This window comes from Coregonus clupeaformis, unplaced genomic scaffold (assembly GCF_020615455.1).
Source record: "Coregonus clupeaformis isolate EN_2021a unplaced genomic scaffold, ASM2061545v1 scaf0201, whole genome shotgun sequence".
In the NCBI taxonomy this organism is placed as follows: Eukaryota; Metazoa; Chordata; class Actinopteri; order Salmoniformes; family Salmonidae; genus Coregonus; species Coregonus clupeaformis.
In genome coordinates this window covers 1-10,568 of record NW_025533656.1, presented here as the reverse complement: position 1 = coordinate 10,568, position 10,568 = coordinate 1, and positions in this window count along the sequence as shown.

The following is a 10,568-nucleotide window of genomic DNA, read 5'->3' as shown; positions in this document are numbered from 1 at the left end:
AGTTGGGTGGGCTAATTACAGATGGGCTGTGTACAGGTGCAGTGATCGGTAAGCTGCTCTGACAACTGATGCTTAAAGTTAGTGAGGGAGATAAGTCTCCAGCTTCAGAGATTTTTGCAGTTCTTTCCAGTCATTAGCAGGAGAGAACTGGAAGGAATGGTGGCCAAAGGAGGTGTGATATACCTGCAGGAGCGCATACCACGGGTGGGTGTTGCTATGGTGACCAATGACTTCAGATAACGCGGGGATAGATGACCTGGAGCCAGTGGGATTGGCGACAAATATGTAGTGAGGGCCAACCAACGAAAGCGTACAGGTCACAATGGTAGGTAGTATATTGGGCTTTGTTGACAAAATGGATGGCACTGTGATAGACTACATCCAATTAGCTGAGTAGAGTGTTGGAGGCTATTTTGTAAATAACATCGCCGAAGTCAAGGATCGGTAGGATAGTCAGTTTTACGAGGGCATGTTTGGCAGCATGAGTGAAGGAGGCTTTGTTGTGAAATAAGAAGCCGCTTCTAGATTTAACTTTGGATTGGAGATGCGTAATGTGAGTCTAGAAGGAGAATTTACGGTCTAACTAGACACCTAGGTATTTGTAGTTGTCCACATATTCTAAGTCAGACCTGCCGAGAGTAGTGATTCTAGTTGGGCGGGCGGGTACAAGCAGCGTTCGATTGAAGAGCATGCATTTAGTTTTAATAGCGTTTAAGAGCAGTTGGAGGATACGGAAGGAGTGTTGTATGGCATTGAAGATCATTTGGAGGTTTGTTAACACAGTGTCCAATGAAGGGCCATATGTATACAAAATGGTGTCGTCTGCGTAGTGGTGGATCTGAGAGTCACCAGTAGCAAGAGCGACATCATTGATATACACAGAGGACAGAGTCGGCCGAGAATTGAACCCTGTGGCACCCCCATAGAGACTGCCAGAGGTCCAGACAACAGGCCCTCCGATTTGACTCATTGAACTCTATCTGAGAAGTAGTAGTTGAACCAGGCGGGCCAGTCATTTGAGAGACCAAGGCTATTTGTCTGCCAATAAGAATGCGGTGATTGACAGAGTCGAAAGCCTTGGCCAGGTCGATGAAGAATGCTGCACAGTACTGTCTTTTATCGATCGCGGTTATAATATCATTTAGGACCTTGAGCTTGGCTGAGGTGCACCTATGACCAGCTCGGAAACCAGATTGCATTGCGGAGAAGGTACGGTGGGATTCGAAATTGTCGGTGATATGTTTGTTAACTTGGCTTTCAAATACTTTCGAAAGACAGGGCAGGATGGATATAGGTCTGTAACAGTTTGGATGTAGAGTGTCACCCCCTTTGAAGAGGGGGATGACTGCGGCAGCTTTCCAATCTCTGGGGATCTCAGAAGATACGAAAGAGAGTTTGAACAGGCTAGTAACGGGTTGCTACAATTTCTGCGTCTAATTTTAGAAAGAAAGGGTCTAGATTGTCTAGCCCAGCTGATTTGTAGGGGTCCAGATTTTGTAGCTCTTTCAGAACATCAGCTATCTGAATTTCAGTAAAGGAGAAGCCGGGGGGTGGGGGGGCATGGGCAAGTTGCAGCGGAGGGTGCAGAGCTGGTGGCTGGGGTAGGGGTAGCCAGTTGGAAAGGATGGCCAGCCGTAGCAAAATGCTTATTGAAATTCTCGATTATAGTAGATTTATCGGTGGTGACAGTGTTTCCTAGCCTCAGTGCAGTGGGTAGCTGGGAGGAGGTGCTCTTATTCTCCATGGACTTTACAGTGTCCCAAAACTTTTGGAGTTAGTGCTACATGATGCAAATTTCTGTTTGAAAAAGCTAGCCTTTTGCTTTCCTAACTGATTGTGTATATTTGTTCCTGACTTCCCTGAAAAGTTGCATATCGCGGGGGCTGTTCGATGCTAATGCAGTACGCCACAGGATGTTTTTGTGCTGGTCAAGGGCAGTCAAGTCTGGGGTGAACCAGGGGCTATATCTGTTCTTAGTTCCGAATGTTTTGAATGGGGCATGCTTATTTAAGATGGAGAGGAACGCACTTTTAAAAAACAACCAGGCATCCTCTACTGACGGAATGAGGTCAACTACAATTGACTTGAGGATCAGAGCAGGAAGGCTGACTGGCTAGCCCTGAAGGCCCTCTGCCTCCACCTCTGTGTGGTTAATCTCAGCCAAGAGGTTGTATGGGTTTTCTGTCTCTCTCTGGGTGTGAATCACTATCACTATGACCTCTTGCTCAGCCTCCCCTCTCATTCCTTGCTCACAGGAGCAGGTGTGATGGCATCCAGGGTAACTCTTCCTCTCCTGTATCTAACCCATCTTTCTGGCTGTGAGTTCGATTGAGGTCACTCGTTCTCTCTCCCAAGGTGTTGGATAGTTTCTCCTCCTCTGTGTCTTGTTTATTTTCTACATTGTAGAATAATAGTGAAGAAATCAAAACTATTAAATAACACATATGGCATCATGAAGTAACCAAAAACGTGTAACACATATCAAAATATATTTGAGATTTGAGATTCTTCAAAGTAGCCACCCCTTTGACTTGATCACAGCTTTGTACATACAGAATAATACGAAATGTTCTGAGACCAGGTTGCGCTTTCACCTCCCCCGGTAAGAGGGGAATAAGGTAACCTCAGAGTTACATTCAAGGATACTTTATTGACACACACGGATGAAATGGACATGGAAAGGTAGTGGAATGATAGTGGTCCTGTAATGGACAGATAACAGGGGTAATGAATATGCACAAAAACTGATAGCACAAGTAGAGCAACAACGCTATTAACAAAGGAAGGGCTGTATTAATGGCATAATGCTACCTGCGGAGTATTACACAACACAGTAAACACAGAGAGGCAACTTACAATAGGCAATGGTAGTAACTATAAAGAACAACAAGCAAGAATGATATACATGTTACAAACTCACTTTGTGCATGTACACTATCCCACGGTATCTCTGTGCATTCAAATTGTCATCGATAAAATGCAATTGTGTTCATTGTCCGTAGCTTATGCCTGCCCATACCATAACCCCACTGCCACCATGGAGCATTCACAACATTGACATCAGCCAACAGCTCGCCCATACGCTGCTTTACAACTGGTCTGAAGTCGTGAGGCCAGTTAGAAGTACTGCCAAATTCTCTAAAGCCGCCTTGGCTTATGGTTGAGAAATAAACATAAACGTATCTGGCAACAGCTCTGGTGGACATTCCTGCAGTCCGTAAGCCAATTGCACGCTGCCTCAAAACTTGAAACATCTGTGCATTGTGTTGTGTGACAAAACTGCACATTTTAGAGTGGCATTTTTATTGTCCTCAGCACAAGGTGCACCTGTGTAATTATCATGCTGTTTAATCAGCTTCTTGATATGCCATATTTGTCAGGTGGATGGATTATCTTGGCCAAGGAGAAATGCTTGCTTACAGGGATGTAAACAAATTTGTGTACACAATTTGAGAGAAATAAGCTTTTTGTGTGCGAATGGAACATTTCTGGGATTTTTATTTCAGCTCATGAAACATGGGACAAACACTTTACATGTTGCGTTTATATTTTTGTTCAGTGTAGTTATTAGCTGGGGAGATTGGGATCCTATCTGGGCTAGCTAAAGCCAACCTCATGGTTAGTAGTATGACAGAGAAAAAATAACAAGACACATTTAAACATCACAAATCTGAGGGGGCAAGTGACCCTGTGCCCCCTTTGGGCATGACGTCTCTGCTATCAACCACATCATTCTGTCTCCGTGAATATTCAAAACAGACACATTCATTCAGGTCTGGTACTGGTCCTACCATATAGATCAGGGATGGACAATTCCAGTCCTTGAGGGGTCGGAGGGTGTCACACTTTTTCCCCATCCCTAGCAAACACAGATGATTAAACTTATTGCATTCTAAACTGAAACCCATGAGTACTTGATTATTAGAGTGAAACGTGTTAGCTGGGGCTGGGGAAAAAGTGTAACACCAATCAGGTCCCGAGGAATGGAGTTGCCCATCCCTGATATAGATGCTCTGTTTGCACGCATCGAGGGATGTGGTGACAGTGGAGACAAGGGAGCACACAGAAACAGCTTTGTCCTTTTAGAAGGTCGTCATAATCCTTACATAAATATGATGTGTATGCAAGAAATGCAGAGCTACTTCCAAAAACATATTGACAGAGTCTAGTATCTAGTAATCTAATCAATTAGTTTTCAACCCCTTTGTTATGACAAGCCTAAATAAGCTCAGGAGTAAAAATGTGTTTAAAAAGTCACATAATCAGTTAGATGGACTCACTATGTGTGCAATAATAGTGATTTTCAAACGACTACATAATCTCTGTACCCCACACATACAATTATCTATAAGGTCCCTCAGTCCAGCCGTGAATTTGAAACATAGATTCAACCACAAAGACCAGGGAGGTTTTCCAATAACTCGCAAAGTAGGGCACCTTTTGGTAGATGGGTACAATTAAAGCAGACATTGAATATTCCTTTGAGCATGGTGAAGGTATTAATTACGCTTTGGATGGTGTATTAATACACCCAGTCACTACAAAAATACAGGCGTCCTTCCTAACTCAGCTGCCGGAGAGGAAGGAAAACGATCAGGGATTTCACCATGAGGCCAATGGTGGCTTTAAAACAGTTAGAAAGTTTAATGGCTTTGATAGGAGACAACTGAGGATGAATCATCAACATTGTAGTTACTCCACAATACTAACCTAATTGACAGAGTATGCACTCACGAACTGTAAGTCGCTCTGGATAAGAGCGTCTGCAAAATGACTAAAATGTAAATGTAAAAGAAGGAAACCTGTACATGCTTAGTGTTTGCAATAAGGCACTAAAGTAAAACTGCAAATAATGTGGCAAAGAAATGAACTTTATGTCCTGAATACAAAGCGTAATGTTTAGGGGAAATCCAACACAACACATCACTGAGTACTACTCTTCATATTTCCAAGCATGGTGGTGGCTGCATCATGTTATGGGTATGCATGTCATTGGCAAGGACTAGAGACTTTTTTAGGATAAAAATAAACGGAATAGAGCTAAGTACAGTCATAATCCTAGAGGAAAACCTGGATCAGTCTGCTTTCCAACAGACACTGGGAGACAAATTCCCTCTTCAGCAGGACAATAACCTAAAACACAAGGCCAAATATTCACTGGAGTTGCTTACCAAGATGACATTGAATGTTCCTGAGTGGCTTAGTTACAGTTTTGACTTAATTCGGCTTGAAAACCTATGGCAAAAAAAAAATGTCTGTCTATATAATGTATATTGCATATATTTTACAATCCAGTTGTTCAAAGCTCTTGGAGACTTACCCAGAAAGACACAGCTTTAATCGCTCAGAGGTGTGAATACTTATGTAAATGAGATATTTCTGTATTTCATTTCCAATACATTTGCAAATATTTCAAAAACGTGTTTTCACTTTGTCATTATGGGGTATTGTGTGTAGCTGCATGAGATAAATATTATAATTGAATCCATTTTGAATTCAGGCTGTAAGAAAACAACATGTGGAATAAGTTAAGGGGTATGAATACTTTCTGAATGCACTGTATATCTGCAAGAAAGTGATAAATAAGTGAATGTTTGAAAGGGGGTCATATAAACATTGCCTTATTTATATTTTTACAGACAATATTAAGTGAATTCTGTCTGAAATAGTCATGCTATAATGGGCATAGTTTCTCAGACCAAATTTCCATTCTGGCTGAAACAAAGCAATCTGATCATGCTCCAGTCAAATACAGCTATAGGCAATGCCTATACATTGTCCAATCTCCTTCCACACATTGATTTCATTCTTCGCATCTTTATTCAGAAACAAACAAACTTGGAATTAAGTGCTGTTTCAGTGTCTTGTTGCAGGTTGTGCAATGTTCAAAAGTGTGTGTGATATTAGCATTAACTTGTGTGTGTGGTGTCAAGTGTGGATGGTCCTATGTATGCAAATAGCCGAGATTGGATATTTCAGCACCATGGACAGCAGCGACATTGGGATAGCGAGATCTGTAATTCAGCAACACATGACACTGGATAGCGGCTGTCTCAGGTGAACTTGGCATTGGGAAAAACCCATCTAATAGGAAACGAGGCATAGGAGGCAAAAAGACTGAAGGAGAAGACTCCCACAGGAACTCTATGCTTAACTGTTCTGCCACATTCATTTCAAATGTTACATTTTTCGATTTGTAAATAAAAGGGAACACATCTGCAAATAATGTAAATTGACTTTTCTAACTACACTGTACAGCTTTAGTGTGTCTGTGTGTCATAGGTACAACTGCAAGCAATTCGCTTCTCAAATCCTTCTCAAATGTCTGTTTAATGTGAGAAATAAAATGAAAAACAACTCTTAGACTAATACAATGCATACTGTCACAAATTATTACTATTCCCAACAAGACAACGAAGTGATGGTCTTTACCCACCATGGAGACTTATAAAGGCTACTTCCCCCCCACCAAAAGTTCCCACGCAGAGCGATGTTGTTTACTACATCATTATGCATATGTAGCGTGGTTCGTTCTGCGTTGTGTACTTTTAATTAGGACACTGCCACAACTGGAATTCTGATGGTTGGATAATTTTTATTCGACCTGCACACGAAGAGACAAAAAAAAGATGTTAGCCCTTGGTACAGCCACAGCTCTCGGGCACCTTGCTAGTTGAAGGTCAGGCAAAAGAGAACAGGTGCTGCATGCACACATTCAGTGCCTAACAACACACTATACAATACAAGTAAAATGATATACAACATAATTCTGACAAAATAAAAGACATACCTGCACACGAAGAGACAACACACAATATGTTAGCCCTTGGTGCAGCCACAGCTCTCGGGCACCTGCGTGAGCACATAGAAACTCACTCAAACACTGACCCAAATACTCCCGAGTTACAATAGGTACCCAAATTAGCGAGCTTGGTGAAAGTTGTTAACATAAATCTTTATATTGTCCACATTGTAACAAAACCTATAGTTGCGTAACAGCACTTTGTGTAACTTTACCACAGTTTTATATTGACAAATTGCGGTGCCAAGGACAACATACCTTGCTAGTTGAAGGTCAGGCAAAAGAGAACAATAAGAGGGTACATAAATACAGATAACGCGCGATGGACCAAACCAAAATATACAAAACTTTTACAATTAGGTGTATTTACAATATAGATACATACAAATGTTTGTACACCAAAAAATAACATTAGCTATGCAGCTGTAATTAAATTAAGAAACCACATTGAAGTATTATTATTATTATTAACTTATTAACATCCCCTCTTGACCTGGCCTACTTGAACTGTCCTTGTGTGCAACTTGGTGCATAATCTAGGGGAACAACATCACACTACTACATTCACCCCTACTGTTTTACACTAGATTATAAACACAAAACAAAACACATTACCTCGAAGGTAACAAAGCAAAGAAAGAAAAAAACATTTCACACCCACAGGGCGACAGAGTAACCCAGTGTAGTCCCTTAATTCTAGACCCACAAATGGTCGATCAGCTGGAAAGCTATCCCGTGAAGGATTAGGAAAAATAAGAGGTAGCTAATCCCTTATTCAACCCTATACAAAAAATGCCAAATTCATTTTATGCTGATGAACTACACACAAAGTTACATGAATTGTCAAAAATATTAGACAAACCCACAAATCACTCTAAGACCCAGTTAGATTACCACATACACACAACAAAGAAAAGGTAGGCAATATCCTACCGTCACTGAGAAACCAAGAATTGTTTCATTTCCTGTGTAGACATAGTTTGGATTAGCCTATTCACTGGCTTAATAAATCTACCTCGTCTAGTCCGAACACCCTCACCCAAAAACCTAGCAGGAATGTCACGGACAGCACCAACCGTGCTCAAAGGTCTAACCTCAGGTTGGGGAGTACTACAGATCGGCATATCCGGAGCCAGCACACTTTCAATTTCCGACTCAACGCTAGTAGTGTCAGACGACTGATCAGAATCCTGGTAGATTGTCACAGACCAGACTGACAAAGCATCTTCAACCAAGTTAACAACATCAGGCACAGCACCATCCCAGCTGAGTGGAGTTTCACTATCAGAATTCTTGTAGGCTTTGGGGATCTCAGCCCCGAAACCTGAAGGATCTGGAGAAGGTCTGTATGGAGGAGCGGGCCAAAATCCCTGCTGCAGTGTGTGCAAACCTGGTCAAGACCTACAGGAAACGTATGATCTCTGTAATTGCAAACAAAGGTTTCTGTACCAAATAATAAGTTCTGCTTTTCTGATGTATCAAATACTTATGTCATGCAATAAAATGCAAATTAATTACTTAAAAATCATACAATGTGATTTTCTGGATTTTTGTTTTACATTCCGTCTCTCACAGTTGAAGTGTACGTATGATAAAAATTACAGACCTCTACATGCTTTGTAAGTAGGAAAACCTGCAAAATCGGCAGTGTATCAAATACTTGTTCTCCCCACTGTATGTACTGGATATCATTTTTATTTGAAATTTTTAGTCATTTAGCAGATGCTCTTATCCAGAGCGACTTACAGTTAGTGAGTGCATACATCATTTTTATTTTTCATACTGGCCCCCCGTGGGAATCGAACCCACAACCCTGGCGTTGCAAACGCCATGCTCTACCAACTGAGCAACATCCCTGCCGGCCATTCCCTCCCCTACCCTGGACGACGCTGGGCCAATTGTGCGGCGCCCCATGGGTCTCCCGGTCGCGGCCGGCTACGACAGAGCCTGGATTCAAACCAGAATCTCTAGTGGCACAGCTAGCACTGCGATGCAGTGCCTTAGACCACTGCGCCACTCAAAGGGTGCCAGCTTTGCAACCCATCTCTGCTCGCATGCATCGTCTCGGCTTTGTAAGAATATATTTGAGTGGATTGTTGTCGGTCCACACAGTAAACTTATGCCCTCGCAGCCAATGGTTGAATTTATCATGAATGGCCCATTTCATGGCTAGAAATTCCAGCCGGTGAGCAGGATACTTGGATTGTGCATGATTAAGAGATTTACTAGCAAAAGCTATCGGCCTGGCTATGTCCTTCCCATCTTGCACTTGTGATATTACAGCTCCCAAACCACTAGTAGATGCATCCACGGAAAGTAGAAATGGCTGAGAAAAATCTGGATGAACCAGCAGTGCCTGGTCAACTAGTGCTGATTTCAAAGCTTCAAAAGCGAGTCAACATTCGGCAGTCCAGTCTGCAGCAGTGAGCCTGCGAGGGGGACCAGGCCTCTTTTACCCTTGCCTCTCCTAGGCTTCTTCTGACCTGTAGTTAGCTGAAACAATGGCCTAGCAACCATGGAACAATTCTCAATGTAGTGCTGATAGTATACTACCATACCAAGGAAAGAACCTATTTTGATAGGAGACGGTGTGACACCATCAGCTTCCATTATCTCACTCTCAGTCACATTCAAAATGGTTTGAACTTTAGCAGGGTCAGTGGCTACACCCTCCTGAGAAATGATGTGGCCCAAAAACTTAACAGACCTCCTCAGAAACTTGCACTTAGACGGAGACAGTTTAAGGTTGTGCTCCTGCAACTGCTGAAAAACCATCTCAAGTCTCTGCAGACTCTCTTCCTCCGTCTTAGCAAAAACCATCAGATCATCCAAGTAACAAAGGAGACTTAGAACGTTTTGGTCACCAAAGATGGTCAGCATCATTCTCATAAAAGTAGCCGGGCTGTTGAAGTAACCGATTGTACTCGTGCAGACCTAAAGGGGAGGAAAAGGCAGTGTATTTCTTGTCCTCTTCATGCAGTGGCACGTTGTAATACCCTGACGTCAAATCCATTGTGCTGAAGAAGGCATTACCTCCCAGCGCGGCCAGTACATCAGCCTGATGAGGCAGGGGATGAGCATCCTTTACTGTGCGGGCATTTAACCACCTGAAGTCAGTACATAGGCGCAAGTCCCCATTCTTTTTCCATACCAGCACCAATGGTGAGGCACAGTCTCACAGTTGAAGTGTACGTATGATAAAAATTACAGACCTCTACATGCTTTGTAAGTAGGAAAACCTGCAAAATCGGCAGTGTATCAAATACTTGTGAACAAATACCAATGGTGAGGCATACTCGCTGCTGGATTTTCTGACGATTTGCTTTTCCTCCATATCATCCAGTGTTTCCCTGAGTTTTTGGTAATGAGCTGGAGACAGCCTACGATAAGGTAATCGAAATGGGCGGTCATCAGTCAGCCGTATGCGATAGCGGAACTCCTTTGCCTCGCCACAATCTAGGCTATGTCTAGAGAACACTGTGTCATACTTCCCAATTAAGTGGATGTAGTATCTGAAGAGTCTAGGATTGTGCTGACGTTTACAAAAGTGTGTTAGAGGAAACGTGGCTCTTTTTGCTGAAACATCTGGAAAGCATTACTAAATTCCTGGAAAAGAGGATATGTAATGGCCAGGGATTGGATGTTAGAATCACGCCATGCTCTGGCCATGTATGATATAAATGCCATGTCTTGAACAGAGAGGGGAGAATAGCAAATTACTGATTGGCTGTGCTGTCTCACAGATATCTGCAGAATCTGTCAAATT